Source organism: Apis cerana, linkage group LG8 (assembly GCF_029169275.1).
Source record: "Apis cerana isolate GH-2021 linkage group LG8, AcerK_1.0, whole genome shotgun sequence".
NCBI classification, from domain to species: domain Eukaryota; kingdom Metazoa; phylum Arthropoda; class Insecta; order Hymenoptera; family Apidae; genus Apis; species Apis cerana.
In genome coordinates, this window is record NC_083859.1 from 263,957 (window position 1) to 289,015 (window position 25,059).

The 25,059-nt window shown below is 32.1% G+C and overlaps 1 protein-coding gene and 1 long non-coding RNA gene across 3 annotated transcripts in view; both read right to left on the reverse strand.

The window, feature by feature from the left end:
- The window catches only part of LOC133666513 (uncharacterized), a 38,647-nt gene extending 35,538 nt beyond the window's left edge, over positions 1 to 3,109 (reverse strand). Inside the window, exon 1 of the long non-coding RNA XR_009830729.1 lies at positions 1,455 to 3,109. This is a non-coding gene — a long non-coding RNA (uncharacterized LOC133666513). The remainder of the gene's footprint in view (positions 1 to 1,454) is intronic.
- The window catches only part of LOC108000938 (tyrosine-protein kinase transmembrane receptor Ror), a 277,660-nt gene that overhangs the window by 122,802 nt on the left and 129,799 nt on the right, over positions 1 to 25,059 (reverse strand). The gene's annotated exons all lie outside the window — the stretch shown is intronic.

Sequence of the window (25,059 nt, forward strand, 5' to 3'; positions counted from 1 at the left end):
ATTCGACTAATTTATTCGTCTATTCGTCTATTATTATAAAACTGATCCTCGTTCAATTTTAAAATCATTATAAAAATCAAAAAAAAAAAAAAAATAAAGAATTCCGTGAATCGTCAATAATTGATCAATAAATCACAATGAATCGAGGATCAAAGATTACCACGTGTCGTTAAAGATATGCAAATAAATTCACGGAAAAAGAGATAGCCCATAATACAAGAAGATCCAAATCGAGTGAAGTTCAACGAATCAACGAAGCCAAGTTACTTTCCAACAACTGCCTCTCCCCTTTTCCCAGGATACTATCGGCAGTTTCGAGGCGAGTACATCATCCCCTTCAGGGGTTGGAACTCCCTCGAGAGTCTTATCCCAACTTACCTTCATAAAGGGCCGATCCAACCGATGCATACCCTCTGCACGACCTATATATCGCGTATCACGAAGTCCCCTGTTTAGATAAGAATTGGCGGAACGTATTGATGGGTGGGCTTGATTGCTGGAATCGTCGCGAGACTCGTAAATTTTCGCCAATTTGCAACCAAGGAACTTTCGTGGGAACATGAGGGGTTCAAAAGAAGCATCGTGAACGAAATTTGACTTGTTTTTAATGCGATTCAATAGAATAGTTTTGTTATGAATTTGAATGGTGTCATTTGTTGCTTACAGTCGCAGAAAATTTTTTTTTGATTTCTTTGACTTCCTTGAAAAAAAAGAAAGAAATTCGGGATATTAGAGGTTTGAAATTTGTGAGATTTTTTCTTTTTTTATATAATAATTAATCCAATTTGTTTATTTATGAATTTTATGTTTTTATTTTTGTGACGATTCGATATTTTGAACGAATTGATTCTTGATGTTAAATGAAAAATTAAGAGTGGAGGTTTGTTTAGATTTCGAGATATTTTAATAAAATAAATTCTGTAAATAGCTTTTCAATTTTTATTTTAATTAATTTTATTTTAATTTATTTAATCTTTGTGAATTTTCTGCTTTGTTTCTTTTTGTAATATTTCAAGATTATTTGGAGATAGAGTTGCGAGACTGTAATGAAGTTTATTGTTATATTTGTTTACGAAGAATCTCTGTTTCATAGTGAATTGCAATGAAATAAATCGTGACTATCTTGGAAAAAAAAAGATTCTAGAGCCAAATTTATGGTGATCCTTCTTCATCTTGGGGATAAACAGAATACGACAAAAAAATTTGATTATTTATTTTTATTCTGAGTTTGGAAATTTAGTAAGTACTTTAAATAATCATGTATTCTATCAGAAAATAAATGGGACAAAGAAGTAAGATATATCTATAATTTATATTTACACGTAATAATTGCTTTTAATGCTAATAGAAATTTATTTTTTTAGATTGACCAACTTGTGATTGAAAGCTAAATAAATCGCGAGGACTTCATTATTTTAGAATATAAATTTCATCAGCTTTAATTAAAATCTTACCAACTTTTGGCTTCTTTGAAACAAGGTTATTAATGTTGATTTCTCCGAACAGTAACTTCTTCAAAGGTTGTTGATTAATCTCATTAACTAACTGAATTTTCAACTGAAGCACGGTTCCCTCGGTGAGTATTGGTCCAACAAGTTCTAATTAAATTCTGAAAATTGATCTTACTAAGATTTATTTATCTTCCCTTCCAATATTTATCATTTCAACGATATTGGTTTCAATGTAGATTTTCTTTAAAATTCATAATTATTTATTATAACATATTTAATATTCATTCAGAATATTAGAATATATCTTTTATTCATTTATCGAATATTAAATTTTCATTGAATTTTCTCAATTCTTCGAAAATCAAAAAGAATTTGATTACAATTATTTAATTCTTATTTATATATTTTACAAATTCTTTTTTCACATATTCTAAATCTTGTAATAAATTTTTATTACAATTTCTGTTTTTCTTAAAATTTCACACAAATCAACCCTTTTTTTTCCTGTATCCATAATCACTTCGTTCTTCAAATCTTTAAACATTTATCCATCTAATTAATCCTTAAACTTAAGAACAAATTTATTTCAATAATTTAGCACTCAAAACATTGAATAAGCCAAGCCTTATAAAATAGGATCAATTACAATAGCTATTAGAATAAATATTAATTTAAGTTCCAATAACAACAAATATATCGTTATACAATTTACATTTATAATAAATTCACCAATCAACCCCTTCTCTTCTTCCTTCCATTCACAATCGCTTCGTTCTTCAAAGACATCCAACCCTCGTTCACGAGTCAACGAACTCGCCAATTCGTTCATTTCCTTACCACGAAACTCGCGTGGTCCGAGACGCGGTGTCGCGTGCGAGAGTTGGTTGTCGCGTGCACACGACAACGTAGCCACAACGGATCGATAAGCTTGACAACGGGCCGTGTATCGCGAAAGAGAAGATAAAAACGCGATGGTAGTGGGAGGCTGTGCAGAGGAAACACGAGCGAGGAAAAACGAGCAAACGTAGCGAACAAACGAGGGCCTCGTTCAAATGACAACAAATTGTATTCGAAAACAAAGTACGCGTAATTGCGAGCGAGCCTTCTCCGTGGACTGGCACGCACCAGCCACAGACCTCCTCCTCTTCCTCCTCTACCCGGAGTTTTTCCTCCCAACGAGCCGAACCCCTTCTCCTCCCCCTCCCCCTCCTACGTGGCCTATGTTGCGAATGCCCGTCACGTAAGGGGATTGGCTCGCTCATTAGAAGGTAACTACGAGCATCCTCCGGCCGAGGAGTCTCTCTACACCTTGCCCGCTTTGAAATTCATCCCGCGGCTTTCGTGGACACGTAATGCGTCGTAGGATCCAGGGCCGGAAGTTGGATGCTGTTGATGGCGGTTGAAAACGTGCGAGATGTACGCGCCTATGACGCGATTATCGGCTAGGAATTGATATGTTGATAGGTATTGAATTGTATATTTTTTGAGGAGCGAACTCATGATTTCGTATATAAATTATTCCAAAAGTGTTGTTTAAAACTCGATTGTTAGAAAGTTTACAACAATAGAATATTGTGAGATTTTAAAAATTGTATGAATATTTTTAGATATTTTCAATTATCGTGTTAAACATAAAACAACAGTTTTATATTAAATTAGAATTAGATTATATAGAATATATTATATAAATTAAATATATTAAATATATTATTGGAATTTTTGAAAGAATAAATAAATGAGTTGTATATTCGTGGAAAAAAATTGCTTTTAGTATAATGAGAGATATTTTTATATATCGATCTTGTTGATTTGAAAAATAATTTGAGATGCTTTTATTCAAGAAAATATACGCAGAAAATGGTGAACAATAATAGTAGATAATAATAATATTAAGAGTCGAGTTGAACAAGTAGCAGAAATAGGAGGCAGTTGCTTATATGCATCTGCGTGTTTCGTCGTTATACTGATCCGTGGCGTAACAATGGTGAAAGGGTGTAACCGGCATCCATATTTTTATTTCGATTGATTTATTAAGAGGTTTACGAGCTCGACAATTTTCAGCAGTTGTTCAATCCAATGCAGAAATTTATTTAAGTGTCGAGGCAATCATTTTAATACGAATTTCACTGTCATTAATTGAATGATAACGAATAGAAATGATTTAGATAGGAGCATCGATTTATGGTAGATTGTTCAATGGCAAAGCAAATTATTAACTCAAGAATTGTGCTTTGATTGAAATTTATTGAAGAAGTTTAAATGGAGATATAATGTTTTTTTTTAATTTATACTGAGAATTGAATTTTTTAAATGAAAAAGTTTGTACTCAACGAGAGCAAAAATATTTGTTGAATATTCCATAATAAAAGATCCATATTTTTATAAAGGATGTATAATATTATTTAAATAAATGTATTTCATTTCAAAATACACTGAACATCCATCACAAATATAACTTCATCAAGATACGTATTTCAAATTATGCGAATAACTTTTAATTGGAGCTTCCGAGTTTTCCACATGTTCAAAATAATCCAAAATAAAAAAAATCTAAATATGAAAAATTTCTTGAAATTTGATGTTTTCTTCGCAATTTCTTCCTTCTTATTTACTTCCTATTAAATTTCACGAAGAGTAAAAGATAATCTAAGTTTGTTAGAAAAAAACGAAGATACGATATATCTAATTTTTATGATTTTCAGAATATCAATGTATCAATATTATTGTTTACTTTCTATATGTTTAATATCTATATAATATTGTTAATATTGTTATACATAATATATAATATTGTTAATATATAATATTATTATATAACACTCTGAATAATTTGTACAATATCTTAACCATTAGTAATATTTAATTCAAGGCGTGGATTAAAGAGATCACCATTGAATGGAAAAACGAGTAGAAGGGTGGAAAAGAAGCTTAAACTGCCGGTGAACATTTATTTCACTTAAGAGAGGCGTTTGCAGGCACTCTTCACCCTTGAGACGCAATTATTTCTAATTATTTTCACATCTTCGCCTCGCGGGAAGAGTTAGAAGGAGATTGTTATAGTTTCGTATATTAAACAATCACTTTGGTAGAGAGGGTTGAAGAGTAATAATTTTCTTATACTCTATATTTTTACAAAAATATCAGTAAGAATGTAAATCCTTTTTCGCGAAAATAACTAAAAACTATCCTTATTCTTTATATCCATCTAAAAAAAATAAATTCCATCCATTTTAACCTCATCTTGGAATCGAGTCGAATACTTGTCGCGCCCTTCAATCGTTGAAATTATACAATTTCATGGAACAATCGATACGAGGCGCGAAACATACCGAGAACGTGTAAATTCCCGGCGAATTCCCTCGTGAATTCCTCGCTGGAATTCCAGTATCATCGGAGAAGGGACCCAGAACTCGAGTTCCGTGGGAATTCAAGCTACGTGAATGCAATTTGATTCATAAGTTGCGCTCTCGCGATGAAGCGCTCTCCACGAGCCCAACGGCTGTCGTATTTACGCCCTTCTCAGGCTTTTAAACGAATTTCTCGAGGCGACGACGTCGACGGCAAGATCTTATGCTGTACACGTCCCATAAGCGGAGAACTCGAAGGTTACCCCTCTCTTTCACGAGAGAAACTGGAAGATGTATACTGCATCGACGAAGAAAAGAACAATTTCCACACGAATTTTATCTAGAATTTTTCTTTTCTTCGTATCTCGTTTTATTATCTTCCTTCCTCTGTCTTTCTTCTTTTCGTTTTCGTTTTTATTTCTATTTGGTTTTTGTTTTTTTTATGTGTTTTTTATTTCGTTTTTCATATTATGTATTGTTTTGTAATAATGAAAACGTTTTTTAATAAATACTATACTAAATACTAAAAAAACTATAAATAATATAGTTTTATAATTTGTATTTTTTATAAAATCTTTTTCTTGAAATACGTAATAAATTTTATCTTCCTTTCTCCTTATTTTTATTCTTCTTTTTTTCTTTCTCTTTCTCGAATTTATATCTTTCATCTTTTCTTTTTCTTTTTTTATCACATCAAATTTTTCTTTCGAATCAATTTATACATTTTTTTTCATTCTTTTTCCTATAACTCTCTATCTTAAGAACTTTTTTATTTCCCCTTGTGACCTATATTATTTTTATATCAAATTCTTCTTCCATAATTCACCCTTCCTTTTCCTATATATTCGTATAATATAACTTTTTCTACATCCTTTTCCTATTTTTTTTTATCCATTTATATATAAATTATTCTTTTACTTTTACTTATAAACCTTATTTTTTTCAAATTTTTTTTTCAATTAATCAACTTCTTGTTCAACCATATTTGTTTCACTCTTTAATCTATCTCTATTCTTTCTCACTTGTCTATGTATATTCTTCATGTATATTGTATATTCTTCAAACTTTCTTTTCAATCTTTTTAATTTATATTCTTTTCTTCATCCTTTTTTTTCAATCCTTTTTTTCTTTTCATCTAATTAACCTGTTCTCCTACATGTTCTTCATTCAACTTACATATTCCCTTCATATACCCTTCATTTCTATTCCATCTTTTTCTATTCCTACTTTTTTCTCATCTATGAAGTTTCCTTTTGACCTCTTCAATTCTCATGCTTTCCCCTTCAAATATCCTCTCTCTTCCAATCTTCTTTTCTTTTCAGCTAATTAATCTTCTGTTCACTTATATGTTCTTCATCTATTCTCTCCCCCCTTCCCCTCCCCCTTCGTTCTTAAACATCAAACTCAATTCTCTCTTCTTAATCTTCTCCTCGTTCACCCACATAATTTTCCCTCTTCTACCCACTTCTCTCTTCCATTTTCACGAGATTCCTTCTCGACTCACCTGAACAATCCCTCCCCTCCCTTCTACGCCATCTTTCATCCCTTTTCGTCTATTCCCCTTACCTTACGTCATCGCTTTCCTCCCCCTTCTCGTTTCCACGCCTCGCTTCATTTCTCTTCCTTTTCGCCTTCCTACCTCTTCTCCGCCTACTTCGTCCATCAACGCGTCAGCCCTTTCTCTCGCACCTCTTCACCCAACCTCACGCTCCACCCTCTCCACAATATAAGCACGAGTCTCTCTCGCTAATGTAACGTGATCACGTAGCTGGCGGGGCTTGAAGGCTCGCCGCGTTACAAAGCGAAGGATTTCAATATCTTCCCGTGTGGCTCAATATTCTATGGAACTCGTGCGTACAACACTCGATCGCGACGATGGAACCGGCTTCATTCAGACTCACAGTGTGACAATCAAGTTTCTTGATTCTTGTGTATTGTTTCAAGTATCCTCCTTGGAGGAAGTTCATTGATTTATTTGATCGCTGATTGATTTAAAAGTTTTTGTTCTCGAGTCGTGGAAATGTGAAAGGAACACGGGAAAAGAGAAAGAGAGAGAAAGAGAGAAAGAGAGAAAGAGAGAGAAGAGAAGATTTGGATTTTAAATAATATAAAGACGTGTTAATTTGAGATAGAATTTTTTTTGGATTATAATTTGTTTTTTCAAAATGATTTATCCATGATGTTGAAATGATTGTTGAAATAAAAGAAACGTGGATTAATAATTCCATAAAATTTTTTATTCTTTGATGTATCGTACAACAAAATATCAATACTATATCTTCCTTTCTTTAATTGACAACTTTATATATTATGTATATTCTTTTCATATTTATATGTAATTAAAATATATATATTTTTTTATATCAGCCTTATATATTTTAATAATTTTAATATAGAAAATAATTTATCTAGGAGTACAACAAATTTTCTTATCTTCGACAAGTCTCACAACATAGATTTATATTTCACGCTATCTCTAAATTAACAACCCTATAAATTTCACTTAGCCAACTCCAATAAATAATAAAAAAACAAAAGCAAAAATAGTGCATAAATTCACGGTTACGTGCCACAACAGTTTCAAACAAACCCCGTATCACGTAGACAAATTCCTATCTACAAATCTTCCTATCTTGAAAACTCGCACAAAAATATCCATCAATTATTTCCCACTAACCTAATAGATTGTGTCTAGATAGCTACGTCTCACACAACCTCCTAAATTAACAACCCAATAAATCCAATCTACCGATCGAATAAATAAAAATGGAAAAAAAAAGATATCATTCCTCCGTAACTCACGTTCAATTCAAACAACTATCGACACTTATCACGGGGGAGGAATATTCCTCTTTCCTCATATTTCCCCATCGCTCTCTCCCCTGAGAGAGAGAGATCGATCCACGACAGACCGAGGATTAAAGCGGGTAGATTACGAAGGAGGGGCGAGGGCTAATAAACTTTCCGCGGTATTAACAGACGATGGCGATTCCCTCGATATTACGTCTGGTTCTGGTGGCGGGCCGCCCACGAAATCTTTCGATCCGCATTATCATCGAGCGAAATTACGTAGCCGCGGGTGAAGCGTGTCGAGGGCAATCCACTACCACGTTTCCACGGAGTAACGTTACACCCTCTGATCAACGGTTTTTATTTTTTTCAGATCCGAGGGAATCGGTTATTTTGTTGCCAGGAATTGGTTCGAAATAAAGTTTCTTCCGAAGATGCCTCTGTTTTTTTTTACGATGAATCGTAAAAATATACACGTATCTATGAGTGTTTCGAAAGAAGAAATGTAAGAAATGTAATATTTTAGGAATAACTTCATCTCTCGATAATCACGATTATAGAATAAAAATATTGCATGGCACTATAATATTTACTATTTATTTATTTTAGTAGCAATACTAAAATCTACGTATTTGTAGTAGCAAAACAAATTATAATTTCATGAATATGTTTTAATTTTGCAGGTGAAATTTTCTCTTTATTTAGATTTCCATTATGTATATCAACATGTATTATATTATATTATATACATTATAAATATATCCTATAAAGTAAGATTTGAATATTAAAAATGATATGCATATCGAATTTCACTGTATCTATACTAACGATGATAGACACGATATATCCCTCTGTACATGGAATTTTTTCGTGGAACGATGAAGGATTAGTTCGAAAAATGGATGTTCTATGTTCTCTATCAATTTTGCTTCATCCTCTCGAAAAACAGAGAATAACAATTTCAATCGACATTATCAATCGTCTTCCATTTCCATTCCACCCTCATCCACGTGAGAAATTCGAAAATTCGTTTCATCAGGTTGGCTTCCATCCCTTCGTGAATTCGCTCTTCCAATGACACCTTTAAGAGTCTTTTAATACTTGAATCGGCGTAAATCGAAACAACGTGGCCAAGCAATACCCTGGCGTAATAACATAATGGCATGTTACGAGTATTACACAGATTACACAGCTTCCGTTCAGTCACGCATGACGAATCCCAATTGGGGATGAGAGAGAGAGAAAGAGAGAGAGAGAGAGAGAAAGGGGAAAACCCCTGTCCTCTTGTTCACGGTGTTTATGCGGTCCAAAGGGGGTGGTTAAGAGACGACCCATTAACAGATTACTGATTTCATAAAGGCCGGCTAATAAACGGTATTAAAACGCAGATCTAGGATGCATTTCGCGATCATCAAGAAGGGGAGGATTCATGATTTTCGTTAATGATTGTTAAATACTCAGGGTTGGATATTTTCTTCTGTTCGATAGGTATTTTAATGATGATAATTATTTAAATTTATAAGATATTTCATTGTTTTTTTTAATGTTTTAAATGTTATAAATTTATTTTAAAGGAAAGAGAAAGTTTCGAGAAATGGTGGCTGCGTTATAGATTAAATATATAATCGTATTAGAAGAATATTTATTTCTTCTGAATAATTTTATTAATTATTCAATCGAATTAACAAAATTTTATAGAATTCCAGTATTAAAAAAAAAGAAAATGTACATGTAAATTTCATCAGGGAGATGAAATCGCGCAGAAATCGATCAATTTCTTTTTAAAGATAACAATTTTTTACCCAACGAAACAAGGGATGTTTCACGAGAAATGGTCTTCTTTTCCTCGAAGAGGGAGCGAAAAATGAGGGTGAAAACACTTGACGACAGATCGAGAGATTCATTTTTTCCATAGAACAACACATGCTGATTTATGTTAAGCGAAAAAAATTCTTCGAGAGAAAGAAAAGAAAGATTCGAATCGTTATGAAATTAATTTCATAGGAATGAAAAATGGAATTGCCTTAAATAAATGTTCCTTTTTGTCACGGATCATTGGAACCATTTTGTATTAATATTATATCTTTTAAAGTCCTTGAGGGCATCTAATGGACGAGGAAATTGAGATTTAATCGAGAAAAAATTGAATAGAATGATATTATTTAATTAAAAGAAATTAAAAGTATTAAGTAAAATCTTTCTCTCTCGAATATTCATTAATTAAGAAAATAAAACTATTAGAAGAAACACGAAGTTATGAAAATAAATTTTAAATTCAAATTAAAAAATTAAAATGTGTTTTTAACATAATTATAATTAATTAAATAATGAAAAAAATAAAAAATAAATAATTAATACAAATTAATAAAAACAATATCTGAAAAAAAAATCTGAAAGAAAATTAATATTCATATATATGTATCTACTTTCAATATTTAAATATTTTATTCGCAATATATATCATATGCTATACAACATTATACTATTATTTAAATAATTCAAACAAAACTCAGATCTTAATCATCATTATTACCAACCTTTTGCAAAACATACCACTTGCAATATAATCACAGTTTCCAAAACCGAAAGTTCACATGATCTCGAAGAAAAAAACGCGAAGAGAACAAATTTCTCCATCATTTAAAATGCGCGCGTTGGTCTCCAAATTGTGACGTAACTCACCCCTCCGCCAACGTGTTGTAGGGTGGAGAAGGACATTGGCGATGGTAGATGGGTGTGAAAATGAAATTCCGCGGAGAGGCGAATTCCATTCACTTACGTGTTACGCGCACGGAAAATCTACTAGAAAGCCAGCTCGCGTTTACGTATGCATTACCGACGCGGCGAATTTGCGAGGGGAATAAACTGCGGCTCCGTAGTTAATTAACCAACGTATTAATTAAGGCTGGCCTTAAGGATTTCTCGCTACTTCATCTCGCATTTAGCAATGCCGTTCAGGTATCATTTTGTTACACATGGCCAGACCTCGATTGTACCTCGTGTGCCCCAGTAAGTGTAAATTAATGCTCGAAGTTGAGAGATTTGCGCGAAGTTATTTGCCCCGGGGAATTTCACTTTTAAGGAAGGGATTTGATGGATGGGAAATATGAAAAGTTTTGTATTAATAACGTTTCATAGGATTTTTTATTTTTGAAAAATTGGTTGGATAAATTTAAATGTCGATAAGATGTTTCTAAATCTAAAATTTGAATATTTAAATGAAATGTTTTTAACGATAAAAATAAAAGTCGAAAATTTGGCCAATAGCAGAATTCTAATAGAAATAATATTTTATGTAAGATAAAAGTAACATAGTAATTGAATAAATTATTAGATAACTGAATAATAAATATTGTTTTTCGAAATAAAAGATTTAAATTTTATAAATATCGCGTGTGTTTTTTATAAAAACATCGTATTTATATCTTGTAATTTGCAAACTAATAAAATATTAATGAATTGACAAGTAACAAATTGGAACGTAAGAAGATGATAATTGATGAACTGGGAATAGTTTAAGAAGCAGCTCACGTCGCAACGCATTTGCACACAGCCCACGTTACAACAATCGACGGAAGGATACGCGTAATACTCGTTCAGCACGTGGAACAACGACTACCACGACGACGATAACAGACAGACAGTATGGCCTCGATCGAGAGCTGCACATGCAATTCGTACACTGACATTTAAGTCGAGGCATGACTTTTAGCACCAGTCGTGCCTGGTGAATATGCAATTAGATTGGTTTCTGTGATCCAGAATATCGAGAACTTGTTTTAAAAAATAGAAAAATTTCCTTTTTCATCCTATATTAACAATAAAAGGTATTAATATCTATTCGTTAATTATTAGATTTACTTATTATAATTTTTAATACTTATATTACTATTTTTATTTCTATAAAAAGAAAAGATTCGATTTATTTCAAAATTTGTTTTCTTTCAGCAGCAAAAAACAAATTGTTTGTAATTAATCTTAAATATTAATATTAAACGTTATATTAACCATCTACAACGATAATAATCTTCGAAATTGAAATTCGAATACAAATTTGTAACGTGAAATTGTTTTGCAATGGTTTTGCAAATCGAAGATGTGAAACGAAGAAATGCAGAAATCTGCAAACGACATTGGTCAATTCCTTGAAGGAAAGATTCGAGTAGTTGGAGAAGAAATATCCTGACACTTGTATTATTTTCCTCCGGCAATAAGTTCACGAATACGACTTCGAAGAACTAGGAAACTCAGGCAAAAAGTTTGAAATCGTAGGAACAAATGATAAGAATCAGCTCGAGTGAGACAGTTTTCCGATAATGTGCATTTCTTCGATCAAATATCATGCACGTATGTAAGTTTTGCATATTATATAATTTCTAAATTGTAAAAATTTTACAGATTTTTATGTTTCTCTAAATCGATTTCTTGTACATAGATTTGAATTATATTTTAAAACTTTAAACACTTTTTGGATTTTGGATATTTTCCCAAGTACATATACAATAGATAGATAGATATACAAATGAAATACTATTAGAGAAAATGAAAATATATTCGATTTCAACTCTTGAAATATGTGGACATGAATATTTTCTCTGTCATTTCAATTTGGAAAATGTCCAGGAATCTATTTTGTAATTGTTCGAAACTAATTTTCTAACAATCAAGAAAAAAAAGAAAAAAACAGTATCAAAAATTCTTCTAATAGAAGATATCTCCAATCATACATATTAAAATCATCGATTCATCTCAATCGATTAGCTTCGCCGATAAATATTCGTATTATTCCCACTCATGCATTGTTTTCGAACAGATCTTCTCAATCTTAGACGCAACCCCCATGATATTCGAGTTTCAAGATTCAAAAGACGATTCCCGAGGTTTTTCGTTCTTCAATTCGATCGTTTCTTTTTCCCTTCTTGAACGAGAGACGGGTGACGCGATGGCAAATTGGACGTGGAATTTCATTTCACCTCGGATGAGAGGCTGCCTCGTGGCGGGAAGGAAGGAAAGCTTTCCGGAAGAATGCAATATTCTGGCCGGCCAAGAAGACAAAGAATGTCATCCGCACGCGAAACTGGATACCCAAATGAAATTCAATATGGCAACGCGGAAATCATCTCTCGTGGCGCCCTCTGCCTAACCTATAGCGCCTATCCCGCGCACGAAACGTGAGTTGCACGTACCATCGGTGGTATGCGATTGGCGACACATGGATTGCATCCAACGGTTTTATGAAACCGATTCAACGGAGAGGATTCTTTATGGAAACCGTGATATCCCATGGATAGCGATATCACCCTTCCCGCTTGATGGGGAGGAAATAGTGCCGGTATTTGGGGATATAGTTGTTTGGGATTGCGCTCAGGGAATTGGTATTTTATCTCGATTTGTATATCCTTGCGAATTTGATCCCTGGATCGATATTGTATTATGAAGTAGATCGGTAATTTTGGCAATATCAAATTTATACGATATTAGAGGTTTGAATTTTATTCATGGGATGTTAATAATTTTATTCGTGGGACAGTTTTGAACTATGAAAAAAGAAAAGTTGAAGCTCATTTAACGGAAAAAAAGTGGCATAAGAAACGATTTACATTTTAGAAAGATTAATTTCACGGATAGAGTATGATGTCTTTCCATTTATTTGCTCCAAAAAAGAAATAATCTCAATGGAACTCATGGAAATATCTTTTAATAATTCCTCCATCACCATTGTGCAATGTTGGTGGTAGTAAAAGCGGCTCAGGGGAACCACTTAAATCACGCCATTTTGTACCTGGCCAAGTACTTTTAATTATACTCGTAATCTTCTTTATAATGTTGGTCCCGCAAAAATTGATCGCTTTTCCGATTGGAGGAAACGTTAATGAGGCTTCCAACATCGTCTCAATTATTCTTCGACCTTTTCTTCGATCACGAATCATCCGTGATATAATGGCTCTGTTTTATTTAAGATTTAATCGATTCTACTTGCAAAATCTAATTAATTAGCATTGGCAATTATATTTCGGATTATACTTGTGTTAAGAGATCCTCGATATTTTTTCTATTTTTAAATTTTCATTCTTTGTAGTCTTTCTGATTGACTTAATTAATGAATAACGAGATATTGGTTTTCTGCAATTTTTCAGAATATTCTCTCGAAGAGGATATAAACTGGAATGAAAGAATTACGGGGAAGAGGATGTTTTATAGTGAAATTTGTTTTATCAATGCTGATCTTGAAATCCTTGAAATCCTTGAATCTCTTGGATGGGATTCAAAGCTTGGGATGTAAAAGGGTTTGAAAAGGGATTGTATTAGCTAATAACATATGTTATGAATTGGTTGTTAATTGCTTATTGAAAAATTGTAATATTTAATAGTATGATAAATTTTGCAATGATTATTAAAAATATTTATTAATTTTAAAGATTTTAATTCCATGTTGTTCTTATTGTCTACAAGTTCGTCAGATTTGTTCAATTTAATAATTGTAATTCGTTTAACATTTTATTTTATCGATAATAATTATTTATAATATAAACTAAAAATTTTTCCAATATTCAAATATGGAATAAAATTGTAAGTTAAAGTAATAAAAATAATTCAAATATTTAAATTTATGGATTAAAATTTCAAATCTCCTTGAATCTATAGTTATTAATAGCTCTGATTAAATTATTCAATTTCAAACTATCTTTATTATTTTAATTTATATCTGGTAACATATGGAACTCTATCTCCATAATAATCACGAATAATCTTTCAATAGTTTCAACAGCAATCAATGCTTCAGTGATTTTTTTCAATAAGCTCCAAATCCTTTGTAATAATTCAAACAAACTCCCAATCTTCAAAATCATTCTTAAAATAATTTTCACAAAATAATTTTTAATCGAAACAAACGACGCTCGCAATTCTAAAAATCATACGCAGAAAACGTGCAAAGCATCCCTGTTCCCGCACGATCCCCCAATCCATCAAAACGCAGCATCCGACAAAGGTGGGCCTGAATTTTCCATGAGGGAAAATACGATACATTTCGTCGCTCCTCCATTCGGTAGATCAACGACGGACAAATTTCAACACGCGAGGATGACTCGATGTTGGCGGATAGAAGGGATAATCTTTCCTGGCTGTGTGCACCATTATCCCGGCTAAATTGGTATCCATTGTTTGTTGATGGGCCTGCTAATTACCCGGCGCCGTGCACTGACGTCCTAAAGGGTTCGAGGATTAAGTAGATCGGTAGGTATTAGTCTGCGGTTCCCTGTAAATGCGCACTGTCTGCTACACCCAGCTCCTTGCAATAAGTTTCCTTAATGCTCGCGCCACCCGCGTATCGAAACGGTCGGATTAATGAGTCCTTGTGTACGTGAACTCTGCTGATTTGCGGGTTAAGGCGGATCGTGTGTCGAGTACCGGCGTGATTCGAATGTGTATTCCTATTTATAGCGTGCCTTTGATACAGTATTATTACAACACGGTAAATAATAGGTATGTTGTATTTTTTGGAATAAATAAAATTGGGAAGAATGGAAAAATATTGTGTGAGGATTAATATTAATATTCTGTTTAAAAGTCTGTGATTAAATTTTGAGAACAATAGGAAAATATTGCGTGAGGATCATAAAATTTAATATTGGTATAGAATATTTGTAATTAAATTTTGAGTAAAAAAAATTAAAAAGAATAGAAAAATATTTTATATTGATAGAATTATGTATGAAGTTTGAGTAAAAAATTGGGAAAAGTAGAAAAATATTGTGTGAGGATAGCATCATAGAATTCAACGTTAATATAAAATTGTTAGATAAAAATTTGATTGTTTTTAGTTATTTCATTTATGGCTCTCAATTGCAATATTACCACGACTATATCGACACATCAATTTGTATTTGTTCGATCACCACGTTTATGCAGGAATCATAAACCAAACATAATTATTTCTAGTTATCAATAATTAAACATGCAAATAAATTAATAGCTAATAATATAACGGTAATATTGTAATTAATATTAACTATTGTTATTTCTACACCGTTAATTAGATTGATATGGCAAATAAGATTTAGTTCATTATTAATTTATAAAATATTGTCAGTATTTATGAATAATTTCTGCAAATAAATTGTATATTAAGAATATTGTTATATTTAAGAAAAAAACATAAATTCAGAAATAATTGCATATTTTTTTAAATTCAAATTATAGAATTAATTATTTATTATTTATTATTATTTAATTATTTAATTATTTATCACGAATAATCTTTTACTAAGATATTAATATTTTCGATTAGATTAAAAATGAAACAATAAAAAAATATCCAATATAATTTTACAATTTGTTCTATTATTTTTCAAATATTTAACTTATTCTGGCAAAAAATCCTACCTTAATAAAAATGAAATTCAATCTTATCTCATAATAACTTTTCAAGATAATTTCAAAAAAAGATATTGCAATCAACTGCAACTCAAAGAGAAATAAGACAATCAAAAAATGAAATAGAATTTGTGTGAGTAAGCAAAAATTCGATCGATGAAGAATCATAATTACGATCACTTTCGTAAACAATAGCAAGAAACAATCTTAATACATTCAATGAGCTAATAAACATTCCAAAGCCAAGTGAATGCTCGATTCGATTCGAAAACAACAAAGTTCTTGTTGCTGTTATCGTACTAGCACAGGCCTTCCTAATAGCTACAACGTTCTATAATTAATTTCAACCCTTCCGGGAATCCATTACCACGTGCATTTGGTCCCACAGATATCATCTGTTATGTAACGAAACCACGGTCCATCGAGAGCCACGCTGTTAGATTTCATTCGATCCCATATGCAATCCTGCGAACAGTTGCATCGGTCGGAACACATTGTCAGTCGATTCGACCGATATCGGTTGTTGTTTTAATTAGCTGCGATAGAATTTCGGCTAATTGATTGAAAAAATAGAATAGAAAAGAAAACGTTTCGTGGTTTTGATCAGTGAGTGAAAAAAATTAAACTTAAACTTTGATTTAATTTGATTTATCAATGTATATAGAACAGAATATCATGCAAAGAAAAATTGAATAATAGAAATATTTGTTGAAGTCACAAGGTGTTGAAGTCAAATAGATAAAATTGATTTTTAAAAAATTAAAATTCTTTCTTTACAGTGAAACAAGTCAAGAATAAAAATAATTGCGTAAAATATGTTTAGATATGTGTGTTGAAGTTAATTTTAAACGTGATACGTAACTGCTATCAGTAATATTAATTTTCATTTTTTTAAACAAAATGTTAATATATTCCTGAAACATTTTTGGAAGATTGATCTCTAAACGCCAAAATACAAAAATGTTTATTCATTTATTAAGAACCATTTATTAAATTACAATTCGAGTTTGCATCTCAATTATATCTCCCTAAAATATATTATTATTATATAGCAATAACGATTTACAAAATTCCACAATTCCCCTACACAAATTCACGATTAACCAAACCAAATTTTCCATTCCATTTATCACCAACATCTCGATCACCCGACATTTTCTCATTTTCCCCTCGAACGGGACAAAAGTATCGATACCGTGAAATCGAAAAAATCGAAAGAGAGAGAGGGAAAGAGAGAAAGAGGGAAAGGGAGAGAGAGAGAAAGGAAAAAATCCTCCATCCTTATCAGTTAGATATCTGTTACCGAACTCGATTATTTTATCAGTGGACGTTATTTAACACCGGTTTTCTGCGTCCAGCTGGAAACGAATGCCAACGTTTGTTCGTTTATCGCCCTATGCCCAGGTCCCCGTGTCGACTACGCTTATCATTATCGTCGCCTGGCACGCACGACATTCCGCTCGTTTTCCGGCCTCGATCCACTGAATCATCGCGTGTGACCCATCGGGGGTCCCCGCGGGGGCGGAAACGCCGCGGCGTTCGAAACCAGGGAGAAGGGGGAAGGAGGGGAAAGAGGATGGGGAGCAGTCGCGATTTTTGAAACGGCGCAGAAACACGTAGGCGTCGTTCCCATCCATGCATTTACCCGGTTGATTGAAAATATTCGAGGGGCGAGCAGGACGATCCGACGATTTTCGATACCAGAGCTATCTATAATCATGCTTGGTTGAGACAGAGATCGAGATGAATTTTAACGATTGAAGAATAAAATTATTTCGATAAGTTAATTGAGTAATTATTGAGTTATTCAAGCATTTGAAACGAAGTTGATTTTAATTCGATTTTTCAATATTCCAGCCAATTAGTATAGCCCGATTTTGTTGTTATTGGAATGGGGTTAATTCTCTTTCTCTTTCTTTCTTTTTTTTTTTTTTCTATTTCATTGGGAATTGAAGCGACGCGTGAAAAAATTATTCTCTGTGGTTTCTTATAGTAGTTTTATTGCGATAAATCTATGAAATATTTTTTAGATAATATAGAAAAGTACTTCATCGATTTATTTTTTAATCCTATTCACTGTGGAAGATAATATTTTGATTAAAATTTTTCGTTGAAATTAATGAATTCTCTCCGAATTCTTCTCTTTCCAAATAATTACATCATCCAATTTTTCCTAGTTTCGCCAATAAGACGATATTCGCCGCGATACCATTAAGCCTCAGATATTTAAAAAGCATCCCTTGAGTAATTAGAATCGAGGAATCTGATACCTCTGTCCATCTGTAGCGTGTAACAAGAGATTTTAAGGGAGACGAACCTTAAACCGCTATCTCTCTCGGTTGTCCAGTAAATTCGACCAGTTTAATTCCAGCGCTATACCAGAAACATTACGTCCTTTGTTCCGTACACGGTGGATCCGCTTCCTACGCCCTCGTATCGACGAGTTACGACCACTAGGGCCGGCTAAACAACCGAGAGGAATCGCCGCGGGCTTCCACTTCGCGTGCACACCGGCCGGAAAACTGAAGAAGCCATTGTAGAATGAGGAGAAAACGAGGCGGTGGGATACTTGACGACGTTTCCATCCTCGTTTCCAGAACAATGATGGCGCCTAGATCGTTGAACGGGTGAGGATAATGGTTTTTACTCGATGTCGAGGAATTCGTTTTAAAACCGTGTGCTGTACACTGCTGTTTAGTTGTCGTGTTATTTTTTTTTTGAGAAGTTCTTTTTCTTTTTCTTTTTTTTTCGTCAAGTTTTCAAATCAGATTCATCTAATAAAAATTTATATATATTTTTTCGTCAAGTCAGATTCATTTAATAAAAATTTATATATATTTTTTGCAATGTAGTTTAAGAAATTGTTAGATAAAATATAACTTAAAATTTTTTAAATTTAATAGAGCTATATATATATATATATAATGGCGATATATATATAAGAGCTATATAATAGTACATAATATATATAATATATAATAGATATATATAATACATACATAATAGATAAATATAATACATATAATCAGAAGATATAAGAAATATAATTTATGCAGCATCTTTTAAAATGAAAGAAAAATAATCTTGAAGAGTAAATGTATGTATGTATTTTCTTCTTTGGTCCAAAATCATCTTAATGATTTATAATACTGTCTATAAAATAAAAATGAAATAATGTCTTTTTTACTATTATTTTTGCTCAAATGCGTGCATTAGAAACTTCACTTGTACAAAAATGTATTGTACAAAACTGAGATGCACATTGAGAGAAATTATGAAAGACATGAATTTAGTTCATAAATTGCATAAGATAGTTATGTGAAAATGTAGAAGCTAAATTAAATTGAGATTTGATTAAATTAGATGCAAGTTTAAATTTCGTTCGAAGGTTTATTGAATTATGCTAGTTTAATTAAATTATGTCTCGTCAGTGGCGCGAGACTTGGAGTTTCCCTTTAACAGCTTTAAAATTGCAAAGTTGGATTTTCCAAGTATCTAATATGATATAATATAATAAAATAAATCAATTAATTTGATACAACATGAAATTGTTCCTTCGCCAAAAATTACGGCAAATATCGAACAAAAATGAATAAATAAAATAAATACGTATAAATAAAGAGAGCAAATGCGAAATTTATCAATTCACAGTGTAAAGGATGAATATATAAATTCTTTGAAATATATTACGCGCGTTTATCCGAATAAATTTCAATCTTTCGAGAATCGAAGATAACGAGTTACAAACAGCGCGATTTCAACATTGTCCAATCGTTTAATTAATAATCGTCAAATATACGTTAAAAACACGTTTGCCGGGAAAGAGGAACGATTCTAAATGATTGCAAACCGCGAAATGTTTACCGACAGAAGCATGTAACGTGGAATCAAAAGCGAGTGTGAAATCGGTAATTAAATCGAAAGAAATTAAACGAACGTTTATACCATATCGATGATATTAGTTGTAATTAATATTTAATACAAAGCTATCGTTATTCTGTCTAATTACTCTACGATTTATTTTAATTTTTAATTATTAATTATTATCATTAATTATTATAATCCTCGAGAATAAATTAAATAAACGAAAAGATTTTTGTCATAATGGCGGTTCTGAATAATCGTTTTTAAAGCTTGTTTAAGAATTGATATGATTTGTTAAAAGATGATAATTGATGAAGTTATTAAAGGAGATGGATATTTTTAAAAAATAATGGCATGGAGAATGATTATCTTGATTAACTGTAAATTGGCGGATTTTTTAAACATTTTAAGGTAAATTGAAATAGTTTTGATAGTTTCAATAGTTCAAAAAAGAAGAAATATTTAAAATAGAAATATTTAAAATATTTACAAAGGAAATAAAATAAATTGTATATTTATATTTATCATGATATTATATTATTCTTCAACTTACAAAAGTTTTAAAGATTACATAAGCAAATAATGAATTGAAATAAAATAAAATTTGAGATTGCTAAATTACAAACGAAAATAGATAAAAGAAAAGGGCCCAGTAAAATAAAAATAATAAATAATAATATAGAGTTAATATAAAGTTATTAAGTCATAGTAAATTGATAAGAACTTATTAATAAATAATAAATTTGAATAAACTAATTGAGTAAACTAGAAAAGAAAGAACTATTAAAATGGAAAAAAGAAACAAAAATTTACAAATAAAGCATCTTTATAGTTCACAAATAAAAATATTAGACAAAAAAAAATGCTTCGAAGAGATCAACAATTTGCGAACTTATTTCGCTCGATTAACGCTTGATAACGGGAGGCAACGGTGCTACTTATCACTGGTGCGATAAAAGACGATTCTCAGTGCTGCACGACAACTTCCTTTTCCCCTTCCCCCCTTTTTTTTTTCTTTAAAAAGAAACGATGCGATCACCAGAATGATGGTTTAATTGTTCCAACTAGTACGAACGATATTCTTCATTCTTCATTGTGGAAGAAGCGGAAGAAAACGGTCTAGAAACAAGTGGCCGTCCACTTGCAATTAAAGATCGCTAATGAGACGTATGCAAATACCGGAGGTTCGTTAAAACTTGCCTCTCCTTGTCTCTGTTCGCGCCAGCGTACTGCTTCCTCCTGTAGTCATTCCTGAAGTATCAACCGAATATTTCCACAATCGGACATTCTCCTTCGTTTCTTGAGATTAACGAAATAGATTAGCGAGAAAAGATTTTCTGATAATAAGTTTTTTTTTTCGAATTCTTTGGAATCAAGAATTTGGAATTCGATAGAAGGGGGAGCGAAGAATGAAGCGATTCGATTCAGAAGTGGCTTTGAGAAGAAGGATAGAAAAGAAAGAATGAGAAGAATTTATGGAAAATAATATATAGAAAATCATGATATATATTATATAAATAGATCAAGAAAAAAAGAAATTGCAATTTGTGAAACGAAAACTTGATAATTTTGTTACAATCTTATTATTTTTTTTTAAAATAAATCTTCTTTTGATGCAATTTTTTTCTGATTTTGCCGATATATTCGTGAAATGTTTAAAGGATCGATTCCAAAGGCTGAAATAAATACAAGAATCGGTGTACTTAAACCCGGTTGAAAGTATCTCTAACTTTTATCAAAGCTTAAACTTTCGAGACTTCTACAAAGTAGCTTTTCCAATTTTTCCAACTATGCAACCGTACCAAGTTTAATAAAGTGCCCGATAAAACAGTCCTCTAACCTTGCGCCAAGTTTCCTTCCTGTAGTCCAAACGCACAAACTGTCTTCCTCATCCCATCGACGAAACCCGTTGCAATCTTCTCAAAACTCTTCTTCTTCTTTTTCTTCTTTTTCTCCTTTTTTTAAACAAAAACTTATCAACGCTCGATTTATTCCATCTTCCTCGTTAATCAATTTCCATGAGAGTCACGAGAGAGGATTTCCCTCCCTTCCCTTCTATGTCCTCTCTCCCTTCCCTCCAAGAATTTTTCCGTCGAAGGAAATGGAACGAAACAGAGAAAGGAAAACAGAGCGAATGAAGTCGATCTCATCGAAATGTAAATTCACTTCGCGTTCTAGGGCCATTACTTAAACAACATACGGCCGGGAATTTCCGTTTCGAGAGGAATGGACGAGGAAGAAATTAGATAGTCCCCCGAAGAATCCTATTACAACGAGAGAAAGAGAAAGGGGGGATATTACGCCGCGAAATAACATTCCAGCAGGTATGCAGCAGCTTGCGAAATGCAAAATGTTCACCCATCGATTCCCTTCGATTTCTCCTATTCGACCTTCTTCCTTCTTGCATCTCTTCGTGCGTACCTCTTTGTTTATGAGCTTCCAGAAAATTTGACTTGAAGAGAGAAGTGTGCTGTTTCTGTTATCGGGTGGAAATCATTGGATTACCGAGAGAAATTGAAAATTTTCGGCGAGGTTGATATCATTCGATTTAACTTTCTCTTCCGTTTCTTGAATTTTCTTGAATTTCGAAGAGATATTTGGAAAGATTGTGCGAGCAGAAGAAAATTGTATTCTTGACGCGATTCAATTTTTTATTTTGACAATTTTTTTTAGTAAATGTAGTAAAATGGATTTATTCGATACTGAATTAAAAATTAAAAAAGTTTTGAATTAAAAAATTTAAAAAAGTGGATAATTATTACAGTATACTAGATGATACAGAGACTAATAAATTATTCAAATGTTCGCAGAATAAATTGTAAATTGTACCAAGAAGAAATACATAGAAAAAATACAGAAGCAAAATAAAATTCTAAACTTGGAATATAAACTAAAGATAAATATAAACTAAAGATAAAATTATAGATAATAATCTAAATTTCTCTGCGTTTAATTTTGCAACAATATTGAAATTTTCAATCGCGAAATTGCAACATGCAATTGCAAATTATCAAACAAAATTTAATCTGTCTAATGTTCAAAGAGGGAACTTGGAAACTATCGCACTTGACGATGTCCTCGCGTTTCAAGCTGCTAGAGAGTCTAGACAGATATTCCCTCGCGTATACTATCTTCCTCCTCCCGCCCGCCTAATTTTCTTCAACATTACAACGCTACATAACAAGGACCCATTTCTCCCTCTCCTTAATTAATTAATCAAACTACACAGCATCGAAGGTTGAAAATTCAGTTGAAGAATAGGTGAAGCCTTCCACAAAACTTGGTGAACGATGTAATAACTTCACTTCGCCTAATAACATGGAAGACGGTTAACGTAAAAATTCGCTTGCTCAGGAGGAAAAAGGGTAGTGGGTAGAGAGAGGCAGGATCCAGACGGTCGTTGGAAGGTAGTCCAAAGGACGACGGATCCTGGCAACGCGTTATCTCGACTCTCGACGAAGATGGTCGAGCGCACCAGAAAATCGTTTAGATAACGATCGAGAAGTCCGGCAGGAAACGAAGGGAAAGAAGAGGGTCGACAGACAAAAGGATGAGCAACTCGATGTAACTAGGTGGACAGATACTCGATCTTTCTGATGGATATACTTTGTTACTCGAGCCTCTCAAGTTTCGAGAATTGAATAATTTATTAATCTTTCGATAATTTAAATTTTGATTTAGATTTGGGATAACTTTCATAATTCTGATTCTCATTGAGAGTAAGAGTACGAAAATTTGTATCAACGTTTGAACAGCATTCGAATAATTAATTGTTTGAATGATATTTTTCGTTAAGATTTGTAAATTTTCAAATTCAAAAAAATGATAATTTTTTTTGATATGATAAAATAAATTTTTCAATAATTGAATAGAATTGAGATCGATGTTAAAAAGAAAGAAGTTTAAAAGAAGTTAAAAAGAATCAGATTTTAAAAAATCAGAATAATATTTCTCACTTGAATCAGAAAGCTTGTTAGAATTTAGCGAATCTAAAAACTACTCCAAACAATTACAAACAAATCAAGTATAATTATTCAATAGCTCTTTCTCAAACTCTCAATTCATTAATAATTCTTAACTCCAAACATTCCACCCTTAAAATTCATAAAATTTTAATCATACTTCAAACAAATTATTCATACCGTTCCAAAATAACCAAAGAAGCAGTATACGAAATACTGTATAATATTGTAAATAAAAATAACAAAGTATACACGATTTTACTGACATAAAATAAAATCCAACAAAACGAATAATTTTTAACCAAATCACAAAACTCTTTCGAGATTACCACTCTCGCGCGAGATCAATGCGCTCCAACTCCCTGTTGGATCCTGTTCCTTCTTCCGGTCCAAAATAGCGGAAGGATTATATTTGCGTAAACATCGACGGAATTGTTGTCTGAAACTGTTTTCACGGGAAACTAATCCCTCCATTCGGTTGGAGGGGGTGGCGCATTGGCTGTCTGCATTTGCGGCCAGGGTTGGGACAGTTTTATCGTTATTGCAGATTTTCGTGAAACGTTTTCCATGAAACGATGGTGGTAGGTGAATGTGGATGATAACGGGACTATTCTTTTGAACGATTTAAGGGAGGTTCGGAACGTTTGGTTTGGGAATCTCGAAAATATGGGACGAAGGAGGAAGAAATTGAGAAATATTCAATCGAGATAGTTAATTGACAATTTATGGATCGGATTGATAATTTATTTGATAGATTTTTTTTTATTTTTGAGTGTTGAATGTTGATTTGGTGAGGAATGTTGGAAATTATTGGGAATGGATTGTTGGTTAGGCAAGGAATTTTACGGAAATTTTAAAGTTCCAAAGTTTTAAAATTACTGGTAGAATGTTGGAGAAATTTTAAAGTTTTGAGGTTTTATTATTAGGAATGGATATTTATAAGTCTTATTATGAATTTTATGATACTTGTTTCCTTGATATTTATAATTCAGTTTATTTTTACTATTGAACTATTATTACTTATAAATTGAACTAACAATGACTGGTAATTTAGAAAAATAGAGTAAAGACATTAAATTATAATAAAATATTTATTCTGTAAAAAAATAAATAATATCGAAACATTATAATTACTATTTTTATTTTTATATTTTTAAACTTGCTATGAACAAATATAGATATTCACCAAATACAAGATTACATTAATATAATCTTATTTGTATAAATAATTGACAAGTGAAAGACATTATCAAGAAGATAGAAAATAGT